The following is a 26,575-nucleotide window of genomic DNA, read 5'->3' as shown; positions in this document are numbered from 1 at the left end:
TCTGCATAAGCAAGCAGCTTTCATTTACCTCACAGTCACGGGGCATCATGTCCCACAGCTCATTCAGCGCATGCTAATATATGACTGCACAGGCCTCCCCATCATAATCACCCATAACACTAAAATGAGACGCATGACAGTAAATAGCAGTCAAGCCTTACAAAGGCTATTTGGCATGGGAATGATTTTTGTTGCTAGCAAACACTTCAGATGCCAATAAATCAGACAGATTTTTTGATATATTAAGCTGCCTCTTTTATTGTCATGCCTCAGTGCAGTCTGTGCATGCAAATAAAGAGATATATTTATTGTACATATGGACAAGGAGAGAGAGGGGGAGCGAGCGAGAGAGGAAGTGAGACGCTGTTCCAGGAGTCAGATTGCAAATGATGAGTGATTTGTTTTTTCAATCAAAAAAATAGAATTTGATTTAGGAGCAGTAAGTGAACAAAGCACCTTTTTGCCATGCATAACCAAACAAATAACAACAGAAGAATGAAACTGCATTTCTCAGTCATGTTCTTCGCAATATATTATTACTTTATTATTGCCGCCATTCCCATGCACACTGCAAAGCCCGAACCCCAGCGAAAGCTAACAGCTTTATTTGTCATACGGATGCTCACTTTAGTCTAGGTCTCCTGCTGCCTTAATGTTATCTCCTAAAACATGTCAGCATTATTAAACATGCTGAACACGAAGCAGCCATATGTGCACAGTGTGACACGCGTAGCGAGGGTTTGCACATAGAACACGCCGGCGCTAGCATCTGCATAGTGGAACGCAACGGAAACACCCCGCTGGTACTCGGGGCTCCGAGGGGTCAGCTAGACTTAATTGCACTGAGGGAACATGTGTGCTAGTCCAAGCTGGTGGAGCCACCCTGCGAGGGGGGCCGGCCATCTGCCGCCCTGTACCTCTAAAGCCTAAGGACCAATTTGGGTTTAGTAAAAGAAGCGACGACACTGTCAAAGGACACTTCCAGTACATGGCTGATCCCCGAAGGCTGCACTGCACTTAGAGGCAACCAGGAGTATCACGTTCTGAATCTATAATGCGGCTTTCTACTTACTGTTAAGTAAACTAATGGGAAGCATTCAGACGTGCATATGCTTTTGCAGTTAAACTGCAAGACTGAAGTGAGGTATAATGTATTTACAATTTCAGTGGCAGGCTGTGCATTTTGGTACCTGGGCCTTCTGTGGCGTCTGACATCGTATACAGAAATATGTGCATGACTGGATGCTGCGTCATTAACGGACAATGCATGTAGACAATGCATCAACAACAACAAATTGTCAAGAACCAGTCACATTTACAATTTTCGCTTGCAGATAATTGGAGTAGTTTTTGGCTTCCTGGTGTGTTTGCTTGCTTGTAGACCTGGACTGAAACATAACTCCAGGTCTTTGTCCGTTCCTTGAGTTTCCCCCCAGTAACTGAGAGTGGGTAGGCATGAACTCTTTTGAAGAGAGACAATACAACTTTGTCTTTCTTTAGCGTCAAAGTACTTTAAGTCATTAATTACCAACAAATGTGCATTTGTCATTACTGCCACCAACTGGCGGTCAGTGCAGGAGTGTAAAACTGGCAGCTGGAACTTGTATGGCGTCGCTGCACTCTCATGCGAGCATGTGTGTCCTTGTGCTTGTGCACGAAGTGCAAACAAATCTAGAACCTGCTCAGAAAAGCACTGCTCAAGTCACTCATTAGGGAACTTTTCACAGACAGGGAACTTTTCATAGAGTCTTTTGCTTTTTCTCTCCCCCGGTCCAGTGAAACCGTGACATTTGTGACAGCTTTACTGTTGGTAATCTTTAAAAACCAACTGACTGGTTCAGGCTTCCATTTGAGAGTTTCAAGTAATTAATTGGAAACAGTTTAGTCTTAATCTTGCAACGCCACAGAAATGATAAAAACACATAATACTGCAGTATTCATATATGCACTGGAATATAAGTAGTTGGTGAGAAACCTTATACATGCTGTGTGTCAGATGAGTATTTTTAACCATCAACAAACCAAAGATAACTCTTCTGGACATGAGCACACGCAGCTATGTGGACTGATAATAAGGGGCCAAGTGCCAATGCCACTGTGCCTGTGGAAACCTGCGTTCTGACGGCGTGTCTTTGTGTCTATTTTTACACCGCACCCTATTCATTAGGGCTGATGACTGATAGGCTATTTTGTTGGCAGCCAGTGTCCATAGCGTGATGCAATGACCTTGGGTCTTAACCAGTGAGACGGGGCTCGAAATAAAGAGCAGGTTGCCACTGAGTCTACGCGCCTGTTTCCACAGGCCTGAAGCAACAGCGTTTAAGCAGCGGCAACACCCAGATCAAGCACATGACCCCTTTACAGGTGTTCATGCGGAGGGGTGGCCTGCATGATTGATGAGAGTTAACTGCTTTGACTTTAAAAACTCCCCAAAGTGCCCTGGTAGCACACTGTTATCAGTACATACAAACAGTAAAACAACTGCCAAGCAAAATACTAGCATCAGCACCTTTCCCCGACCTTAACCAAATATTAATTTAAGCTGTGTAAGATCTGAAAACCGTGATTTGATATGGTTTTGGCACCGGCGGGTAATGTCGGCCTGCTGTCGGATCAGAAAAGCAGCGCTTGTTCTGTTGGGCAATGACAAACAATTTTGTCATTTCATTTGAAGGATTTATTGACTAGTTCAACAGACTGGCATGTATTCTTTATGTTTTACCAATTTAATCTGGTTTTGTAATCTGAGTTTGTTTAGTCAACCATGTTTTGGTCTTGACATTGGACGAAGGGAGAAAAAACTTGACATTCAAATGCAATATTTTCAGTCCGGCCATTATTTTTGACAAAATGTCCATTAGGGCTTTGTTGGCAAATAGTAATTTAAATCAAAAGATTGCATCAGAGTTGTCAGTAAGTAGCTCTCTCCTCCCTTCCCCATGGCCTGTGTCACTCAATGCCCTAACTCCAAAGTCCCCTACATCGTAAAACTGCTCCATTCTGTGTCTTCATATAGTGTTGACACAGTGCAGTGATCTGAAACACTCTATCTGGTTATAATCCCATTATAAACTTGCCTGTAAATGCCCTAATCAAAATTTATACTCTACCTTAACTTGTCTTTGTGTAACTTTCTTTTTTGTGATTTTATGTCCAGTAATCAGGTGCGAAATCTTGCACGACTGCACACAATGGACTTTAACCAATGGGACATTTCGTGTTAATGTCTGTTTTGAACTGGGAGGAGAGACTCTGAATGAAGGCCTTCACTTATATCACATCACTGCCCCCCCCCCCCCTCCCTCCTCCCGCTTCTCTATTTCCACTCATATTTCCCTGACGGTCCATAAAGAGACAGCCATTTGAGAGGGTGCATTGATTTCTGGGCATATCTGGTGATAAAATGCGCTTCTCCACCCGCAGCTCCTTTAACTACCCAATTTGAGGGCCCCTGATTTGGCAGGGCCATGCAGGAACTGTAAATAGAGCTGTGAATCAGAAGGGAGTCGGCAGGAAGTGGGGACAGCGTCTTTATTAAAGACACATACAGACAGTAGGGGCACAGATCAGGCCAAGGAGGTTCCCCTTATGGATTGCAAGTCTTGCTGCTGTTGGGGGAAAGATAAAATGTCCACAAAAAGACAAAGACGAGTCAGTGGACTGTCCTGTGGCACTCTGCCTCATGTGAGCTCTTTTATATCTTTCTAAGCAGAATGCTACTCTGCGCATGTTTTGTGTATTTCTCCAATCAAAGTAAAAGTTTGCCAGTTGTGTGGAGAATTTGCCCTTCACCTTGTGTTTCCTCCAGATTTCTGCCGAGTTGAAGGCGGCCTTATTCCACTGCCTTATTGAGTTGCAGATGAGAAAAAGGTGTTGCTTCAGAAACGCTCCCTAGCCCGCGTCCCTTTCTGGTCATTAATGAAGCATTGTCCCGGTCGCACCACTTTATCATGATCTATGAATCTCTGATTTTGATGCAATAGAAAACCAATCACTTGCAGCGAGTCTCCAGGCAAAGCATTAGTCATCATGTCTTTGACACCGCGTAAGAATTGGGTCATTCTTTTAAATTAAAAGCACTCATTTGTAAATATACACTCGCAGACAAAAAGACACACACTCTTCTTATTTTGATGTATGAAAGAATAAAGCAGCAGTGCTCAGGTGAATTAATGCCTGTCCAAAATGCCGGGGACACTCACACTGCACCTGCGCAAGGAAAGTGGAAGGAAAGCGGATGATTGAGCACGTTTGCTTGAACCTGGCATTTGTACATTTGTATTCTTTATTAGGATTATTCCTCTGAGCCGGTGCATCCTATTCACCATGTCAAAGCACACATTAATGGCCAGACGCCGGGAGATGCCAATAAGGTGCCAATATATCCTCTCACTTCATTCATCTTTATCTTATTTTTCATTAAACCTCTCTTCTCAACACTATTCAGGTCTTTGTTCTCATCTGGAGAGGCTTAACTTAAGAAACGTAATCTCTGTAGCTCAATAGAGAGCTCCTGTCGTCTGATGGGGTCTGACGGTTATTGAGCACCTGGGGTGTGTTCAATAAACCTAAAGTTTGTTCCTGCTTAAGTTCAATAAAGAAGCACTCCGTATCAATTTGCGCATGAGATATGTTTTGCATAACTGACGGTGAATTGCCACATGCTCAAGCAATTATATCTAAGAAGATAAATGCATTCAAGTTGCAGACAGTGGCATGAAAATAGTCCTCCCAGATGTTCATGAACAATAACTTTTGTACACTGTTTAAAAAGTAGTTTTCATTCAAAGGTTACTTCTGCAGATTTGCTGTTATTTCTCTGCTCTTTATTGGCACCAGCAGTCAAAAGTCTCTCTCTAAAACTCTGAGCTGTCATCTATCTTTCAATATCTGATCCAATTCATCTTGAAACCCAGTTGTGTATCTTATCCGTACTCCCAGACCCAATGAGGGACTAATCTGGTTCTTCGCGATCGATGTCGCTGCGCCGCCTTGGCACACCTATCATTAAGGCTGTCTCATCGACTGAGAGGAAAAGCACAAGGTGCGGGGCCTCAATGCCAATGTGCTTGGCGAGTGTTTTTAAGACGGTCACAAGTTCAGCCCCTGTCTGAGCTTATTGTCCCGAGGGTGAGCCAACAGTCACCGCGCAGTCACAATGAGAAAAGCTCACATGCAGAGGTGGAAGGAGGGAAAAGGCCATTTCCTTCCTGCTGACAATTATTCCACGCTGGCAATAAGGCACTTTGCTCAATCCGATGGGGCTGCTCCGGGATAGCTGCAAGTGAATGTAACGGTGATATTTGTGGAGCTCATTATTGGCATGGGGTGGCAGGAATGATTGTCGGAGTAAAAATGAAGAAGTGAGAGAGAAAGGGGAGAACGGCAGAGGCAAGACGTTTACGGTTGTGCCGCCGTACAGTATGAGGGAGTTGGGGAGTTAGCGGCGGAATGCTAATCGGCCTCTGGGGCGCTGAGCCGCAGCAAATCAACTCCTCAGAGCAGATCATGGCCCGGGCTGACATTAGACCCCCTCCCTCCTCAAAGACACATTCTCATCTTACTACTCACAAGGGGAGGGGAGGCGGGGAAGGATAGAGGGAAGGAGTGAGGGGAAGTGAGTGGAGGACAATGTGTGATTGTGATTGTGTGTGTGAGTATGTGTGAAAGGCATCCAAAGAGAGATTTAACCGAGAAGGCATGAGGTAAGGGAGCCAGGCAGCCATGCCGAATAAAAAAGAACAATTCCAACAGGAAGAGGCAGACGAGGTGAGAGTAAGGAAGAAAAAGTAAAAGCGGTGAAAAAGTTTTGGGATATCCTCCGAATGGCCTATTAGAACCCAATTGACCACCAACAAAGCCCTGCACCCCGTTGTTGGCCTACGACCGCTACTTTTCTATTTTTACAGAGCACATATGCAGTTTATATAGCAATAACTTTGGCAGATTTGATTTCCAAATGAGCTTTGTTGTCAGACATCGGAAGACAAAAGCATGATTGTCATTTACAGCCGGTGAGAGTTGATTTAGTTAACTAACATTAGCTCTATGAATTTGTTGTAAAAAGCCATCTCCAGCTGTCATTTGAATGTTTCTTGCTTTCAAATGAAAACCCTCAAAAGGGGTCCTAAAAAAAACCATCTGCACGTGATAGCTACATCCATACATATAGCTACATATTGAGCTAAAACTACTGCTTTGTCAGTCTGACAGAACCCCATTGAGCTGGTTAGCATCAATACACGGGCAGGACAGACGTAAGTTTGATGCTTTATTGCTCATATTGTCAAACTGTGTTTTACTTGAATTGTAAAAAAAAAAGACTGGACAGTTGTTGTTCAGGGTAAGGATTTAGCCAGCAGTCAATTACCTAATGGTGTTCTTTCTCTATAATTGTTTTAAAACTTGTCCTCAATCTCATTTGTCTCCAAAAATGATTTGAGGCCGTACGCGCACCAAAAAAAAAAGTTCCTTTTTTTCTCCTTTTTTTCCGAGCAAAGGGAAAACAATTAGAGAAACAGACAATGAGACATGGGAACAAAACCTTTGGCTTGGCTTGAATCCAAGGTTGGTGGAAACACAATGTGGGGCTCCAGGGACGGCGTTCTGAACCATTTGATCATCTCGGAGCATCCATGTTAAAATCAATCATTTAATATTACATGCTCAGTGGGACGACTCTGAATTCTCCCAACATGCCCCCAGGGCCTCGTCTCGTAGCTGATTTTGGGGTAATTGGCAAAAGGTGATACCTGTCCAAACGCCAAAGGTGATTTGGCGAAAGCGGCCGGCGGCTCGATCAATTAGAGTGATTGCGGCTCTTTGTGTTTCTGTCCACCGTGACATTGTCCGCGCATAAAAGCCCCAGGAGTACCAAGGGCAGGAAAGCCTGTAGTTTCCAAACACACACAGAAAGAAACGCACAGTTGCCAACAATGAAAGACAATGACACACAAACAAATTACTTTGCGCCGCTCTGTTCTTTTAGGAGACGTGCTTGCATCAGCATGCTGAGCCCACAGCCTCCCGTCTCACCTGGGAGCTGCGTTGGACCACTGAGGTGTGGTTAGATACTACCCGCTTCAGGGCGCCCATGACCTTTGAGTTATGGCCGTCAGAAACTCTGTGTGTGTGTGTGTGTGTGAGAAAGACAAAGACAGGGACAGAAGGTGTATGTGCTTTTGAGATTCCACTGACAATGTAATATTACAAATGACTTTTTCCTCTAACGAGCATGAGCATCACTTTTTGTTTATAGCTGCATCTACAGTATGGCTGCCCTTACCTGTTCGGAGGCTCGCTGCCCTTTTCTGAACCATAATCATATTCGTACACCGTGTACTGTTCCCATTTACATTCAGGCATCTCCGGAATAAGCAATTGTGGTAGCTGAGCATCTCTTTGTGGCGTTCAAGTACTTCACAAGTGGAGTTACATGAAGAACAAAGACATAAGGACATCGTTATATCCAAGTGTCTTGGAAAAGTTCTGTTCTCTATGCAGTGACTAAGCTCCATAGTTTTGTTTGCCAGTTTTGAAGCAGTGGGTTCTTATTTATGTAGCTTTTTTTCCTCGTTCTCGTTACGTAACAATGTACACGGAAAGGTAACTGCTGAGGTGTTGCAACAAGGGAACACTGCAAAAAAAGAAGTCAGACCGGAAACACAAGCAGTTAGATGATGACTCAAGTTTTTAATGAACCCTCGGATTAGACAAATATATTTTTGTATCATATTGTATAATATATGCAGTATTTCTGTAGTTTTCCTGTGTAACAATGTTGTTTTGCCAACACGTCCTGTGTCCTCCCTATTGGTTTAACTCCAAACAAAAGGGTTTAGCTAAACTGTTGGCTTGTTAACGACCCGTCTGAGCCCTTATTTTTTTCCTGACTTTGCCGTAATGATGCCGTGTCCCCACATCTCCCATTAACTTGCTGAGCAATGTTATCATAACCAATGGAAATGATGGCCAAAACTCACGGAATCAGACCCAAGTTGATCAATAAACAGACAATATCCTTGAAGTTCCTTGGCATAATCCAGTATTTGTCTGTCCCCAAATCATATTTTCTATGTATTTTTATACCTTTATGTTCATGCTCCCTTGACACATTGCCTTGCTTATGAGGATTCACCTCAACAAGAAAATAAAGCTGAATAATATCTTGGCAGAGTCTTCAGTTTGTTGTGAGCGTACGAGCAAGGTAAATAAATTTCTTCTGCACAGCATCGTCAGTATGACTTTGAATACTCTGGAAACATGAATCTGTCTTATTCCTTTGATTTTCTGTTTGGTGTTAAGAGGCAGTGTTGTAAGGCTCCACATGCTCCCTGAAAATAGTTTATGTTTTGTTACTCCCACGCACACAAGAGCAGCCACCGACTCCCATAAGATCCAGAGCAATCTGATATCTCTGCAAGCCTGCTTCATTTAAAATATGGTAAAGCCTTCTGCTTTTGCTTCTGAGAGATGCTCTCCGTCTCGTGTGTGTGCGTGTGTGTGTGTGTGTGTGTGTGTGTGTGTGTGTGTGTGTGTGTGTGTGTGTGTGCGTGCTCCTAAGACTCAGGGATGATGCATAGACTCTGACACTTTGACAGATGAACAGATTTAGAGTGCTCGAAGGACCCAGTCTGTTCAATATAGGCAGGCGTGAGGGTGTGAGTACATTTGTGTGCTTGTTTATATCTGACTGCCAAGATTTACTAAATGTTCACTTCACGCCCGCTTTTACTTCACTCCGCTGATACATGCAGTCGTGTAATGGGTGGGGAAATATGAGTGCCACATTTACTCGTCATAATTAAGCTAAAGGAAGCTGAGCTGCTTGCTGCAAGCCGGTGGAGCGTGTGTATGGGATCACCTTCCACCATTAAGACTATGATGCCCAAACTCACACCCAGTCATTACTACCTCATACACTGCATGCCTGGCAGCATTTGCGACCTGTCATTTGACTTTTTCATGGCCAAGTTCCACTGCAGTAACTCATCCAGAAACTCCAGGAAGCTTATCCAGGAACTCAAAAGCGTTATCTGCCTCTTAGCATGTCCAGTATCCCGAGAAAATACATCCAAATTGGGTGATTCCACACTTGGCGATTTACATCAATGCCAATCTCCAGTGTCAGTGCAGGAAGTGTTGTGCCCTTTAGGTAGCGAGGCGGAAAGTAAAGGTGTACAAGTTGGGGTGTCGGATGCACGTGGAGCACATCTGACTTTCATGCAGGAGACCGGAACAAATCTGCAAGTAACATTTTCCTTTTTATTAACCGTAAAACCACAAACCTTTACCGACCTTAAACAAGTGTGTGTGTGTGTGTGTGTGTGTGTGTGTGTGTGTGTGTGTGTGTGTGTGTGTGTGTGAGAGAGTGTGTGAGTGCAGGCTCGTGCGTGCATGTCATTTGAACTGTATTTGTGTGTGTGCAAATTTGACCAACTGAGTGCTCCACTTTGAACATGCCTTTTGGAATTGTTTTTGTCTCCATGTATCGGTCCCAAATACGCTGCACTCTGCTCGGGTTATCATTGAAAACACCAAAGCAGAGGGATCTGTTCTTGCCGCTGCAGAGCAGGGGAACAGTAGGTGTGTGAAGGATATGATCGCTGTAAAATGTTCAGTGAAATCAAATTGTAGCCTCGGCGTGGCTGATTGCAGTCTGAGACAGAGATGGTTAATTAGTGTCATTTCTTCAAAAGACGTGCCTGGCTCCAAATACCAAAAACCTAGCAACGATGACACACACACACACACACACACACACACACAATTGTAGAATAAGAATAGCTTTTGCGTCAATGAGTCGTCGTCCCTACTTTGTTTTTCCCCCGGCCACCGGTCCCCGTGCCCTCATCCGGACACAATGTTCTCCTGTCGAAAACTGCCGAACACAGACAAAACGCTCACTTTGTCTGCCTAAGCAAATAATTACTCCGATTAATTAGCCATGCTGTGGATAGCTGGAGGCAAACATTGCAGTAAAAAGAGCTAAAACACAGCAGAAAATAGCTGTCACGTCACCACTGGAGGGTGCTACTCCAGTGACCTTCCCTGACAAGGCCTGGGAAGGTGTATGAGGTATCGGACACGAGATCTTTAAATTCTCTATAATTTCACTTGTTGCCTTTTCTTCTTCTGAATAGTTTTAATTGTATGATGAGAAAAAGATGTGGATCTCATCTCTCACTGTACACCAATAGACAAATAATAAGCTATGTTATCATGGTAGAAATTAAAATAACTACATTAAAACTTCATTGACTTGGTCTTCATTGAAAAAAAAAAGCGGAATTATTTTATGATTGAATGTTCATGTTGCGCTGTGCCTGCCCGATGAATGGGCAACTGTTTGCTCACGTCTTTGCCATATCAACTTTAAAAGCTTAATAAAGTGGTCGAAAAAGGAATTAGTTCTCCGAAACAAACTGGTTGTGTGAATCAGAAATGAACTCCAATAAAGTGCGTTTTGGAACCTAGCTAGGTTTTATCATAAAGGGGAATATGTATTGGAGAGAAGGCCACATGCTCATTTCTCTTCACGGCAGCTTCATACAGCTCCAGTCTGATAGTTGAACATTTATTTCGAGGACATTGTCTAGACCAAGGAGACTACTTCTAGGTGCAATACCTGAGATTGGGAGCATTTGGCTCTCAAAATTGTGTCGGCATCGGCGGCTCACAGCTAACTGCGCTAACAGCGCTAACAGCGCAAACTGCTGCGATATCGCGGTTTATCTCCACCGTTGCCTCCCCATGCCCGCTGTCCCTGTGGAAACCGCCGAGGTTGCTTTTTGTTTGTGTTGTGCATACATCTGTGAGCGAGTGTGTCGTGCAGCATCGACAACGCACACACTTGAGCATAGTTTTATGCATCTACTTTTGTTTTGCGTGTCAAAAAGTTAAGACTCTAATCTCTCCCATTCTTCTACCTGCCCTTGTGTTTTTTTTTTCCAGCGCCGTCTGGCACCATTACCCACTGAGTGACTAATGAGTCTTACAAATGTGTATTATTTGCATCAAAAGACAGGGACAGATTTCAGTGGCGCAACGCACCAATACCTTAGCAATGAGAGGCAGTTACATGGAGAGCCTGTTGATCTGCCAACAGAGACGAGGGATGGAAAGAGGAAAGGAGGAACGGTGGGATGTTCTGCGCAGCGCCATCACTGATAGAAGAGCGTTTTCTCCATAGTCGGCGCACTGAATACTTTTGTGAGCATATTGATCTTCAAAGCAGCCCATTTACAGCATATCTGTTTTAGTATCTGCATAATACTCCTCAATATTTTGCTTCTCGCATCAGAACATTCGTTCACATGTTTGCATGTGTGCTAAATGTTCTCATTTCCAGCGCCTGAGGGTTAAGGTTAATTATTAATGGCTATTGGATCTTACGTTTATCATTAACTACTGACCCTAAACGTGTTGCAATAGTCTGAGTCGGGGCCCTAACACCGCAACATCCCAGCGCAAAGAAGACGACCATTGTGGAGACACGGAGCAGGCTCTTTGGGACTGAAACCTACGCCCCCTAGTGGATGTTTCTAGAACATCAGCCTATTTCACCACCCAGGGATGTGTGTCTGTGCGTACATGTTTTGTATCAGCTCTTTAGTCATTCTTCTCCCTCTTTACGGCTCGTGACACACATTTAGACATTTTACTGTCTGTGTCGTGCATTTTTTTTTTACTTTGTGTGCCTGTAAGTGCATGTTGCTGTGTTGCACTTTTTGATGAGTCTACTTCCAGTTCAGCACATGAATTATATTTTCTCCATTTGTGTGGGCAGAATAGGAAGATGGTCCCATTTGAGCAAGTGACTGCAGTCATTTCTATTCCCAAATGAGCTTTCTCTTCATTTTGCACCATTTCTAAATGGGTCGTTGCGGCTTAATTTTCCTATTATTGTTCACTTAAGTGATTTCGACATTTCCACATGCAATGTTTTACTTTTGCACAATCACTGATCGTCCCGGAGCAATGAGAATTTCATCTGCATCCTCTGATGAAGGGATATTGTTGACTAGCCACATTCAATGTTCACATAATAATAAACTTTAATAGCAATGGACTTTATTTATGTCGCTCATTCTGATGGTGGACACAAATGGATGGATCCATTCTCACAGGGGGTCGACGTATTGGATGAAATCAAATATGTGGGAGTCCAGTGGGAGCACATCACCTCCTTGGTACCACACCATGGGTGGTTGGGTAATGTAACCAAATATATTCGTTACAGTGAGATGCTTGGGAACACTCGCCATGGTTGTGGCAAAGGTAATTTAGAGCTCTAACAGGTATGACAGAGCAAGGAGTGGATGTGTGTGCATGTGTGTATTACCAAAGGAAAGGTTAGACTCCCCTCATATAATGAACCACAGGACAACATCTGGCTATGTATAGGTCACCCATTGCATATAATCGAAGCACGGGTGTCCATTTCTCCTATCTTGCTGTGTATCTGATTCTAAAGACTGCCAGGACACGACGGGTTGAATTCCACCTCATGACTGGCTCTCCAAGTTTGGATTGGGACAGTGGGGCAAACCAAGGATAGAATTAATCTCACGTGAAGGGACCTTGTGAAAAGCAGACGGGGCCAACCCAACACCTATCCCCGTCCCCTCTCCCTTTCCTTCCCCCCTCCTCTTGATCCATTAGATGGAGCGCTTCTTACACCCGCAGGAAGCAGCAGAGGCCGTCTCGATACCATCCGCCATCTATTTTATTTTTTCTTATTCTTATTTTTCAATTTGGTGGCTGGGGAAAGGTCAGGATTAGTTATCGACGTGGCTGTGTCTAAGCCAGAGACGGGGAACCACAGCCGCTGCCATGGGTCCCCTAAAGCCATTTTCCTGAGTCCCAGCAGTAGCCTAATCTGACTGTAGGTGTGTGAGTGTATGTGCACGGTTGTGAAACCATCTGTGTGTGTGTGTGTGTGTGTGTGTGTGTGTGTGTGTGTGTGTGTGTGTGTGTGCGCGCCTTTTGCATGTGCTCTCCACTTGTCGTTGTGTATTTACTTACGGGAGAGTAAATACTTGGGTGTATGTGGCTTCCTGTGTACTTGCATTGGTATGAGTTGCATGTTTATTTTGCGTGTGTGCGTGTGTATATATTTTGCCCTACATTGTGTTTCTTGGAGGATAAGTCCTCACATTGTGTGCAGTGTGGATGCATCCCCTCGCATGTATTTGCAGATGAATTGAGGAAAGCCGCTCGGCGTCTAACTTTGCAACTTAGCATTCCAAATACATGTCTGTTCAAGTGGTTTTCGAAATGCTGTTGTGTACAATTACAATCAGTCCATCAACTCTCTCACTGGCTTTAGTCAGTGGTTCCTTAAGTGGCAGAGTCTAGTCCACCAAACTGATTGCATTCCTCCTTCCTGTAGCATCCGTTTCTTCTTCTTTTACCACCTCCCATCCATTCCCAAACCAGCGGTGAGTCCCACTGTGAGAGGCTGCTGTCTCACAGTCCCAATCCTGTGAAATGATGATAGAGGAGCAGGAGCCCCTCACCCATCAGTCTTTATCGCTCCCTTTCGCCCTCCCCCCTTCCACCGCCACAACCACCAACGCCTCCCATATGCTAGAGTGAGCGCAGGTTGTGGTCACTGTGACGGTGACGGATGTTCCTGGTCGGACAGGGCTGGAGCTCCCCCAAAGTCATCTCAGCAAAGGCCTCAACCTGCTGGCCTGGTCCCTGAGCGAGGCTTCTACAGGTCAGAGGTCAGAGAGTGATGAAGGGAACTGTTTCCCGGAGTAGGAAAAAGGTAGAAGAGGAGGAGGAGAGAGAAGTGTTGGAGTGAGAAAGTAAAGTTGACGTAATACTCCTTCAGTGCTCCTAACTGGCTTTGTTTCCTCTGTGTTCCTCCTCTCTAGCAGAGTTTAAGCTGCTTGAGTGTTGCGATTTGTTTCATGTCATCAATTTATTTTGAGCAGTGCATTGCATTATTTAGTCGACGCTTATCTCACTCTCAAAATCACTATCTCGTCGAGACTGGCACAGAATAGCATCCGTATCTCTTGTGCTCATCAAGGCGTCTCATTTATTAACCAAAAGGAATTCTGAGGAGAAGAAGATATGCAAGAATGATTAGAGGCTCCAAAATTTGATGCTATCTGTCAGCAATTGGTTTTCCTTCATCTCATCTGTAGCCGCTAGATCTTTAAAAGACATTAGCCACATACTGTAAGAAATAAATCAAACAAATGGATTAGCAGAGCTAAATAGTTGTCAGGAGCTTCACAAGGCCTTATGAAGACGGATCTGCCTCTTATGGAGGCAATCAGGTATGGAACTTATCATAACAGAAATTAGGAGTGAGACCCATTTTTTATTCCACAACCCAAGGCTATATTTCCATAAAACCTAATGGCCAAGTATATTATTCAACTACACTGGCCTATGCGCTGGCTCCCCTATATTTTAAATATATACACACACATATATATATATATATAATGTTAAAATTGCCAAGATTAATGTGGTGCTGCATTTTGAGATAAGGTGGAGCTGGGTAATATGAAGAGCATGTCATTAATGTGCAATGCCCTTTGCACAGGGAAAGAGCGAGCACCGGGAGAAGGGAGTGGTAGTCCATGTTTGTGTGTTTGAACAGACGTACATTTCATACCGGCTGCTTTCTCTCTGCCACTGATCAGGTGATAGATGTAAACAGTGCATCCACCAGAGTCGCTCCCTGGAATATAGGGCACGCTATCGACCAGATGCTATTTTTCATGGAGTGTTTCGGATCAGTTGGGGTAACACACACTTGGCCCTTGGGTTAAACTTGAGATCGTCTGACTCAGCGGATGTGGACTATATGTGGGTATACGCCTGCCATTGGCCCATTATTTCAGATGGCATTCTCCTCTCTTCCTCCCCTTTTTTAAATTGCAAGGATATCGTTGCTGCATCCTGTGCTTTAGCACAAGAACATTGTGATTGTTAAGAAAATATATACAAACAAACATACCAAAGCATTTTTTTCTCTTATAGCAGAATAATATGAAGTGGATCTTTCTTTAGCGCTGACACAGCACTGATAGATAGGTACGGCTTAATGGAAAACAGAGATGTAAACATTGCTTATTATACATTTGAAGCCTTTGAGTCAAAATGAAATGTACATTTCATATTATCCTGGGAATGATAACATTGTAAGTTGAACTGGCATTGATGGTTTCATTTCTCTTTTTTGTCACTTGAGGCCATGCATCACGCTGTAAACACAACTTTGACGGAATTATCACCTTAAAACATAATGACAAAAATGGTAGCAAAGATATCTAGTAACTATCCAGTATTCTCTCCTTCTAACTCGTTTTGGTCTCCACCATATCCTGAGTAAATTGTCTCCGTAGCTACTAAATGCTCCTCTATGTTCACCACCAAACTTGCTTTGCGTGTCATCCATTTGATGCCGGGCGAGGAGCAGACGATGCCTAATGTGGCAGGAAATGTGGTTGATGAGAGCGGCGAGACTGAATTAAAACAGTGAAGTTGTGAGCCGTAAACTAAAAGTGTTGATTACTGCGGCTTTAAATATGCAATATACATGACACCTAGCACTAATGTAGCAGCAAACAACTATTTACTGTTACTCACGGAGTAATGGCGACCTGAGCAGAGTGAAGTCACTCTCCCTCTGTGTCTGTTGTTATCCAAGCTTCTCCTTGCTTTAGTTTTCTTTTCCAACGGCATCACGGCGGGAGCGGAGCGCCTACCTCCGGTCAGCACTTTTCCTGCCGTCTGCTCAGTCATCGCCATGTTGAGAGCCGTTGAGACACAATCAAAATGCTCCCAATCTCGTATATAATACTTTAAGTTGCTAAGATTGGTGACCATTGCTACGTAGCTGCAAAAAGAGTGGCACACGGGAATTGTAGTCATAATCATAATCATTTTAAGCAAACCAAGAAGCGAGCCAAACTTATTTTCAAGAGGCAATAATTGCTTTCACGATACCCAAACATTTGAGTTGTGACTAAGGAAGAAGTTTGGAGCAAATGAGGAATAATAACAAATACATTGTTGTTGCTGAATAACTGATAGTAGAAGTAAATAGTGATGACTTGGACTACTTTGGAACTACTTTTTAATTTAGGGGGCACAAAAGAGTATTTAATTAGTGATTTAATAATTAATGAAGGATTACTAGTTTGCGCCGCTCAGGGGCCTGTTCCAAGTTAATCAAGAACGAATCACAGATTATTGAAGTATTATTCACTTAGGGCTGGATATGTGTGTGTTGAATAATAGTGACGACGTTCACTTTGGGGTGTCGCGTCCATATTTAACAGTTTTACCAGAAAGGAGCAGCAAAATTAGCATTAGCATAAGCCAGCCGCATGGTGGCTGGATTAGCTCAGCATCATTTAGATTTTTGTTGTATAATATTACATCTATGGCCTTGTATAGCATTACATCTCTTGAATATACAGTGTATCAAGTTTACAAATTAGTGTTATTACTATTATTGTTAGTTTCTCTTTTAAAATGACTTGATGAAATCAACCAATATGCAGTAAAAAATTAATGTCCAGTCAGTTTGTCAGCAATAAACACAATTTACAACTTAATTGTTCCACAGTAACAATCAACATATTTGATAACCGGTGGTTAAATTTTGGATTACCAAATAATTAAACACCAGCAGTTAGACAATCATAAGGTTAGCCAAACAAAGATGAACAGCAAACTGTTGCGTTGTCTTTCTCAGTTTACAGACCAACTTTTCTGGTGTACATTCAACAGTTTTCTATGTTGTTTTCTCTGATTAAATTCATAAACACTTGACCGCCTGCGCATTTGCCAGTGATTTTGCCTGCGTGGGTTTTCGGTAAAGGACAAGGGACATTTTTGAGTCTTCTCATGCTGTGGAGGTTGTTGCCCAAACATCCTGTTTTGTATAGGTCACCTATTGTGCATGAAACTCGAGCTCAGGTGTCGATTTCCCTTATCTTGCCGTGCATCTGTAACTGGAGGACGGATACGCTTCTTCCACATTCCCTCGATCCCTACGCTCCCGCCTAACACCGGGAAGATTGTTTTTGAGAGTTAAACTGCAAAAAGGTAGACAGTTGGCATGTGAAAATGTCATCACTGTAAAACTCCCCCCATTCGGAAATGGGAAAGTAGCGGGGTGGGGGGGGGGGGGGTGCAGCAAGCCAAAAGGCCATTAAAATCTGCGATCATTTATTTCCACTCCCTCGTCTAATCCATCTCTCTGGGGGAATGGTTCTGTCCTTATCCACCCAAGGCTACCAATCTATTCTCCTGTCTGTCTCCATGCATCAGAATGAACCTGTGAAACAGTCAGACATGCTCTCTTTCTCTTTTACCCTTTTCTCTTCTTCTGTCTCTTGCTGGCTCAACCCTCTTCTTCTGATTTGTTTCTTTTTATCTCCCTTCCTACTCTCTCTCTCCTCCCCCTGCCTCTGATTGCCCGTGTGTCTCTCTCTCTCTCTGTTCTCACCTTCCCTCTCCCCCAGCGCCTGTTCCATCCTTCCTCTCTTCCTCTCTCCATTTCACTTTGTCAGAAATGTCTACATGAATCCAATTCAAATCATATCCAGAAAAGAGGGGGCAACAACAAGACTTAGTCAATGGCAATTTAATCCATGGTGAGCAAGGTGTATGTAATGCTGTGCCTGTTCCAGGAAGCTGTCTGGTTGCATTTGGATCGGTGCAGATCTGGTTCCCGCTCACTTGTAGAAGGAGGAAAATGACACGGAAAGAGACAGTTGACTCCTTTTTCACAATGTAATTAATTTCTCTTCTTATTTTTCTGGTCAGAAAGGGATGTTTATTTAAGTTTTGATGGATTTGTTTTGCTTCAGAAAATGGGTGTACTTGTGTGCATCCCCTCCCTTCCTAACCTTGTATTTTGGGAATATAAGAATGAGGGGTCTGAGGCATGCAGCTCATCATTCACAGCCTCGGCAGTCATGGGAAGCAAGCGAATAAAAGTAGTGCCTCAAACCAAGGTCCAAATCCCCATCAGACCAGAGCGCCAAGGTTAGCGTCACGTCAAGAAATGAAAAACTCTCGTCCGCCTCCAACGTCTTTTGCTAATGGCAGCCACAAACTCCCACTAAACATCGAGTGAATATTTATAGACCATTAATAACCTATGTGTAAACCGCTAGTGTCACAAACCGGGTGAAGCAGATGATGGGGAATCATGGTCCGGGCATTAATATTGGCTCAGACTTCCCCAAAGGTATATAAATTGGCTTTAGTATCTCAGACTGGTGTGCTCATGGGATTGGCTGCCAGGAGTCCCAGACGGAGAGGTCTCTGATCTGAGCCCATCCAGATTCCAGCGACATAATTGGTGTAATTGTGTGATGAATTGCAGCCATTTAGCTTTTTTCTTCACTAACTGCAAGCTTCAGCAATTTTACTTATAAAGGTATATCCAGCTGAGTTTGTCGGGCATCTTCTTCGAGTCGGGTTGGGAGGGGACCGGGACGATGTTAAATATGTACAATTGGGCAAGTAATTAGATTAATAAGGCCCAAATGAGCACCAGGCCAGGAACTGAAACCCCAAATCCCTCATCCTTTGAGAGTCTGGAGTGAAACACATTACAGTATCTGTTCAAAGTTTAAATGGAGCCTGACAAAAGTTTCTACGCTGTGGTTCCTCCGCCCGTCTTTCCACCCGACCGACCTAAATTCAGGTTTGCTCATCTCTCTGTTCACCAGACTAAGAAAGAGATGTTCAGCAGAAGTAATAATGAAACAAAAATTGTGACGCTTAGTGAGGAAAAGAAGAAGCCCTTTAGGGTTACTTAACTATTCAGCCTTTGGCTGCATACGTGTCATGTCAGATATTCTTTGATATTCAATGCTGAACACAAACTCACTCAATAAAGAGGGGGCCAACACCGAGTTTTGCTGATATTGCGTGATAAGCCAAAGTATTGGACATGATGGTAATGGCATAAGATGAAAAGATCCTGAAAAGGACAACCATCTGCACCACATTTCATGGTGGCGCTAATAAAAGAGTCAGATGATCATAGAGATAGCCTTCATTGTATCAGAACCATAAATGTCTGGACAGAATTTTGTGTCAAACCATTTGGTAGAAATTGAGATTTCACGAGATAAGCACACTTTTGATTTGGCAATGACACTATCAGAAAAGTCAAGGCATCACCACATTAAGAAGGATTTATCCTCTTGGCACCACAAATGCATGCACAAAATTGCATGGCAATCAGACCAATAGCTGTTGAGATATTTCAGTCTGGATGAAAGTTGTGGACTCCCTGCCTTGGAATCATTGAGCAACCATGAATACAAACCAGATCTAGGAATGTATGGGCCAGATGTGACATATTACTTCCATCCATTACACACTTGTTGTTAACTATATTTAGTTGTACATTATAATCAAGTAAAATTTACCAATTTCATATCATTCTCTTTCCAACTCCAATAAATGTCAATCATGTCAGCAAACGCTACCGCTCCTATTAGGAAATAGCATTTTTACGTCCTTAAAATGCAAGTGTTCGTCAACATGATTGACAGCAGTACATTTCTGATGGAGCTAATTCAAAAAGCTATTGAATTGGGTGACCTATCACATATATATATATATATATATATATATATATATAAAAGATGGGAGTTTAATACACCTTTTTACCTCCATTAAACCTGAAAATTGGTTCTAAGGTCTTTTTATCCTCCAAACATCAGAACTTTACCAGAACTATTTGTAGCATGGGACTTTTACATCACTTTCTATATTTCATATGGATCGCACATTTTAATTTCAGCTATTTCTATGCTCCTGATTTGATGATGGGAGTTGAAATTGGGGTTATACAGTGGTCACATATATGAGCCCAGCAAGAATTGTCTTTTGAAGATATATATATATTTTGTTCCGCCCCCACTAGAAGACTGCCGCTATCCTATAGTGGAGACACAATTGGACAAATAGTGCTTTAGCAGGCTTCAGAAACATGAAGGTACGGTAGGAGGCCGAGCTCCTTGGGGGTTCTAGATTTCCTTCATGAAAGCAAAATAATATAGCTCAGGCGTGTGTGTATGTGTGTGTGTGTGTGTGTGTAGAGTGGTGTGTTGGGGTGCTATAATCAAAGGCACCTCATACTTCAGCTCGTTTCCCTTCGCTTTTCCTTCTTTTTCTCTGACCTGACATGGATTAATTACAGCCCAGCACAATTTACACCCTGCTGGAACTGTGGCAGAGAATAAAGAATGGTTGAAATGTGAGCCCAGTGACAGGGCGTTAGAATGCTGAATTGCTTTGTGCTGCACGTTCGGCGCCTCTATTGCCTTTGCAGGGACCATGTTACAAAGCCCGATAAAGGTGAACTCCCAGGTCTTAAAGTGACAAAATGCCCTCACTTAGAGGAAGACAGCGCCGGTGTTTTACGGACGACACAGAATCTATTCCATTTCACACGCTGCGACGTGATCATATCAACCTTATCTTGAAATTACAGCATGCCTCTTAGGGTTTGTCGCTGCTGTATTCCTGTGCAACTTGTTTCTGAAATCCTACGGGGGACCGATATGACATGTGTTACATACCCAGACGAGAGCATGTAAAAAATCTCTGCTTATATAGAGCATGCACCGCGAGGCATGCTTATTGGGAAGGCGGCATTGGCAGACGCCTCAGCCGGAGTCGGCGTGGCGCTGCCAAGGAGGTGTCAGCAACAACTGGCAAAGCGGGCGCCCTGCCAGCCCGCCTGGCCGCTCTGCCTATGAATGGTGCTTTTGTCAAAGGTGGCAGTGAGGACACTTGAGAGGGCTGCAATTAACACCACCTAAAATTAGAACACATGACCCTGTGCATCTGGCCTGCAAGAAAAGCCTTCCCTTCTTTTTTTTTTCCTGAATCCATTATGATTTTAGACATTTGAAAGGGCAATACTTTTGACAGGGTTGTGCACAGAACTGTGTGTATGAGAGCAACCACACATCAGAGGGCACAGCGCGAGGGCCCAGGCACTCGTCGAGTCCACTAAGGTTAACCGGGTGGGAGCAAGGGAGACAAGGGAAGCCATCTTGGCTCAATGTGGCCGGTGGATCAATGCACTAAAAGGCAGAGCCAAAGGTCAGGCTGCTAAGCGGCAGCTCAGGGATAGACTGTGACAGCCACCGGCACGGGGGGAGTCGCCACCTTCATGTGACCACACACTGATACATTTAGACCGCAGACCTCGCGCTTATCACACCGCTACTACACTGTGTAGGTCTAGATCTTGAAAATATTTGTTAGTCTACACATGTATTGCTTTTTTGGGGGGGGCCGCGGGACATCTATTGGTGACCAAATGGCTTTCAATCCCCTTGAATTATTAAGACGTACTGAGAAAATATTGCCAATTTGTCACATATAGGATGCGTGAAAGCAACAGCGCTGCCTCTCTTCACAATACTCATCTTCCCAAAAAAGGCTCCATTGGCTCACAGTCAGAGCTCTTGACATACTGGTCTGGACATCTGCTTGGAATACCACTTCTGTTGAGTGGCATACTTGGCAGACCACACCCGAGGCCGCAGGTTTTACAGCGGGCAAACTGACAAAGGAACATCCTGTCCACAAGACCTAAACCTTCAACTGTCTGTCCAAAGAAAACAGTTGTTTGGCACATTAAGTTTTGATCATTTAATTTGCTATATATTTCATCTTCAGACGTGACTTTTCACTTCCATCCGTTGTGCCTTTCAATTTCTCCTCTTTCTCTCTCCCTCTCTTCATCCCTTCCTTTATTTTCGTCCTTGAGCGGACTATAACATCAAACTATTGCACAAGTCCAACTAAATTATAGATTTTCTGAGGGGTGTGTTGTTGCGTTTGGCAGCGGGATGCAGCTATAGCAGGAAATAAACAAGATGCCCACCAAATTGAAAAGAAGGACGTACCCCTGCCGCGCATTCAAATTGGTTCGCACAATTTGACAGGCCACTGTCAAGCTCGTCTGTGGGATTAGAGGGCCCTGAGATGCTGTTTATGTGTCCGCTCGTTCGCAGGATATTTTCACTTTTGTCCACAGCTTATCATCCCCTTCCTCAACCACCGCTGTCACCCAACTAGGTTTTTAAAGGCTGCGGAACTTCTGTCAGGAAGCACTGACCCCTAAATCATCCCCTTTTCTGAGTGTTCCTTCTCTGCCATTGTTGCTCCAAACAATCAAGCCGGGGATTTATCACTAGGATTATCCTCGCTGCTTGACAGCCACATTGTAAAGTTGGATAATGTTGAAATATTTAATGTGGAGCTGGGGCCATTTCGGATTTATTTCACCAGCAATGTAAAGGGTAAAGGTATAAATGCCACAATTTGCTTGCATGTTATAAGACATATAGTTTCTCTTTATAATTCTGGTGCAATGTTTTTTTCTTCTTCTCCTAAACCAGTTAAATGCGCTGAAAAGCATTGAAAAGCATGACAATCTTTTGCTCATTCGTCCAGTTGTGAATAGTGCTGCACAAACACAGAATCCCCCCAACCCCCACACCCCCACCCCTATTTTCCCGAGGATCGCTGGACGCCAAACAGGCAAGAAAAATGGCCAGCATGCTCTCCTAACTCCCCTGAGAAGTGAGTCCTACACACAGGGATGTGGCTATTACTTATCATCATCAAAAAGTGCTTGTTTGGTGATAATAAGGGCCTGGGATAGAAATCTCAGCTAAAGGGAGGGAGGGGACTACCTGAAGTAGCAACGGAGGAATCCTTCCTCTGCTGACCCAAGCATTTTCTGCCTCGCTGTAAAAGCGGAGGGCCAGCTCTCAGACCCGGCTTAGCCCAGAAATAGAGGAAGATAGGAAAAACTGTTATTAGCCATGGTTAGAAGAACGAAATAAGATAAAGAATAACAGTCAACAACATCAAATGTGCTTACTGTGCAAGAGACAATCGTCAGGGAATACGGGAGGAGGGTATAGTAAAGCATTAGTAGCATTGTGTTTTTATCTAATGCTCTTGTGTCTGAAATGGTAAACATGAGAGTAATACCACTTCAGACAGAAAGGCTGCTATTGTGTATTCTATCCCCACAGCATTCAACCTTAAGGCATATTCACTTTGCTAAGAGCAACTCTCAACCCAAAGGGAAAGTCGTAGCTTATAAATTTCAATCTACTTTTTTTTTATTTAATTTTTTTTGCAGTGGGTCAGGAGGACGATGCGCCCTGGGGGAAAGCAGGGACAGCTCACAATTCAACATGAAACATGACCAGTGCCGTGCTACGTGGGGAGAAAGTTCACGCAATACATAAATTTAGGGTCATACGTTCCAGTTCCAGCAGGGGTCACGCTCGATAATAGCCCAATTGTGATGCAGGGCTCGCGGGCCTCATCTGTAAAAGTTCTCGACAGTGCAAGCGTGCGTCTCCTCGCCCCCCTCTGCAAGCTGTTCACGTCCCTTGTTTGTTTTATCTATCGCCATTCAGCTATTTGAGTTTGACACTAGGTTCATGACCACTTCAATTCACCTCCTGGTATCTGATGATTCTGTCGCTCACACGGCGCTAATGTATTCTAAGGAGAGCGGGGATGCGTGTTGGTGAAAAGGCACAGGTCCCATCTGATTGCAAGGTCCTCCCTGATGAATCGTGCTGCAATGGACATCTCGGCTTTATCAAAGGATGCTTTCCATTGCACTAGTGTGATTAATCAGAAGGGGACTTTATTGTTAACACAAAAAGTCACGGCAGATCACCGGAAGACTCATAAAATCAAGTATTCATCACTCTGTCTGTTGATGAGACGGGGACCTCGGCATAATGGGGTGATGTGACTGATGAAGTTCATCTTCAATGTCTTTTTTGTCTCTCCAGGCTTTGTTTATTATAATTTGTTGAATTAAAGTCGGAAAAGGTGAGAAGGGTTTATAACGACGGGAGGGAAAAAAATAGACAGAGAGATTTCCCTTTTAAATAAGTGAATGGAAGAGGAAAATAGAAAAAGAAAAAGACTCATAGATTCGTGCTGACAGAAATACCTGCCTTGCCACAAGCATTTACCGTTTTTGGTTCAGATTTCTCCACTGGTCACAAGCGGTAAAGCTCTATACCTGTAGGACAGAGGGGAGAGGGAGGAAGAAAAATTGAGAGAATGAAATAAATATATATTTAAAAATAGCCTCTCAGCATGGCAAGGAGAGATTTGAAGATATTATCCTCAAAGGCTGCTGTGAGTGAGGCCGGGAGAAGGGAAGGCTGTCTACAGTGAAATATGAAAGGCACATACTCCCTGACAGCCTATGGCTTTTCCTGATACTGCCAACACCAGCCCACTGGAGTGATCCATAGACTCTTTGTGGAGACTTGTGATATAAATGCTGAGGGCTAGATGTTGAAGATCCTCAGCTCGCTGCTGCCCCGCCCTCCCTCGTCATCCTCTGCCATCGCCCGGCCCGCCGCATGGGGGGAATTTGTTATGTTCCCTCTCGTACGCCTGCCTCGGAAATATCAGGACGACGGACGGGGGGGCAAGTCGACTGACTTGTCCTTGTCCCTTTTCAATTTGACAAGGCAAGCAGCCTTGGGGACTTTCCAGTCTATTTTCAAATTGACCATTTATAATCAGTTTTCTAAAGGAGAAAGAGAAGGGGTGGAGGAGTCGAGCTGTCCCCGTGTTGTTGTGGAAGGTATAGAGCTGGGGGTTGGGAGATAATAATACAGCAGCGTGTTGTCAGATGTGTCAGCAGGTAAGACGAATGAAGAATAGGGAGTGGGTGCATAAAAGGGAATGCACGGTGGGGAATTGACCTCTATTCAAAAAAGAAAAGGGGGGGAAAGAAAGGGAAGAAATCTATACCCTCAAGCAAATAAACATATGCACCACCTCTCAATGAACCCAAGTCGGAGGACAAACTTGTTCCGGCGGTGGCTAAAAGCTTCCTCGAAGAAGAGGCACCCGTTGTCCATTTGCGACACCGATGTGGCTGCATATATCAGCACCTGCAAGGTCAGGCCAACTCGGGCGTGGCAAGCGTGGCGAGGGCCCCAGCCCGGGAGGCGTTACAGCATTCTGTCACACTGCTTGCTCCACCGCCACCACACGATGACATTTCCACAAGATGGCTCTTCTGAATTATGCGGCCCAGCGGAAGGGTAAGAAGGAAAAGGGGGGAAAAAAGCTCATTTTCTGGGTGTCTGCTTCCGACCTGAAACCGCCACTTGTTTTCATCAGCGCCTTTTGCCGCTTATGCAAAATGCCGTGCAGGGTAATAGGGGAACAATCAAGTCGGACTGCTGCTCCTGTTCTCCATGCGACAGTCGCCTCTCGCTCTTTGGGGTGGAACGACACGGTGTCACCTCTACAATGGCCCCCATCCTCCACAAATTAATCCCAATTTGGCCATCAAGCACGGGGCCGTCCAAAGGGGCAGGCGGCAAGTAATTGACATTCTCAGGTGCGTGAGTTTTGTTTATGTAGTAACGCTGAGCCAAGGCCTTTTGCCGTGGATGACAGCAGACCCGGTTTGCATACACCACTTGATTCGGGAGCCCTGCATGAGTGACTGCTCAGCAGCCCGTGGCCCTGTGGCATTTCAGCAGAGGACATTTCAGTAAAGATCGCCTCAGGTGTCAGGCGGCTTGGAAGGTGCAGGAGGCAGCTGGAGGTCGTTTGTCCAGCGCATTGATTCCACTGTGACCCCATCGCTCTCTTTAACTATTGATCCATCCCCCAAGACCCCAACACAATGCCCATGCCACACCGGGGAATTGGAGCTTAGGCGTCAATGTGGCCTACCCTTAAACAAAAGAGTGGCAAATTTTCAATAGGACGTCACTGAATGAAAAAGGCATTGCGGTAGCCACTTAGCGCCGAGGTCATTCCAACGTTAGGCGGAGTCCATTTTGGTTATTGGGATTCCATGAATGTGGAGTGGAGAGTTTATAAACATGAGAGCACGCTGGGAGCAGGGAATGTCCTTAAGTCATTACCGGTTCTGTGTGTGTGTGTGTGTGTGTGTGTGTGTGGGAGGGTGTTGGCACTAAGGAAAACCTTATCCTAAATGCTTTCCTAGGCAGATCTCCCATGCCTTTTAGCATGTCACCAAGGGCCATGAATCACGATTACAGCACCTACATTTTTACCTGGGCACCTCTAAGGCTTTTTCATTAAGGTAAAAGGGACCCCAGGCATCAGGGACAGGGTTGTTGAGGGGGTTGGCTGTGTTTGTGAAAGGAAGGGTCAGGGATTTGGTTTAGGTGGGTTAATTACAATAACAATGGGGGCGGCCAAAAAAAGGAAAGGAACACACGCCATGGCAGCGCTGAGCTGCTCTCATTTGTTTCAATAAGGTAAATTGATTCCTATGTCCTCTGGTGCCATTTGCATCGCATCCATTTAGTGCGCGCCTCTCATCCCACTCTCCTCCCACCCTTTTTGCCGCCACCTCCTCCCCCTCCATTCACTTCACGTGCGGAGGGCAAGGCGACATCGATGCGGACGCATTGATCTTCCCGGACAGCAGACACATGAGAGCGCTCACTCGTACGTCCATGCGCATTCATATATTTCACTTGCGCATGGACATGCATATATGGACGCATGC

Source organism: Clinocottus analis, unplaced genomic scaffold (assembly GCF_023055335.1).
Source record: "Clinocottus analis isolate CAN_PGR_092001 unplaced genomic scaffold, fCliAna1.0.p SCAF_21, whole genome shotgun sequence".
Classification (NCBI taxonomy): Eukaryota; Metazoa; Chordata; class Actinopteri; order Perciformes; family Cottidae; genus Clinocottus; species Clinocottus analis.
Note: the sequence above shows the minus strand (reverse complement) of the source record.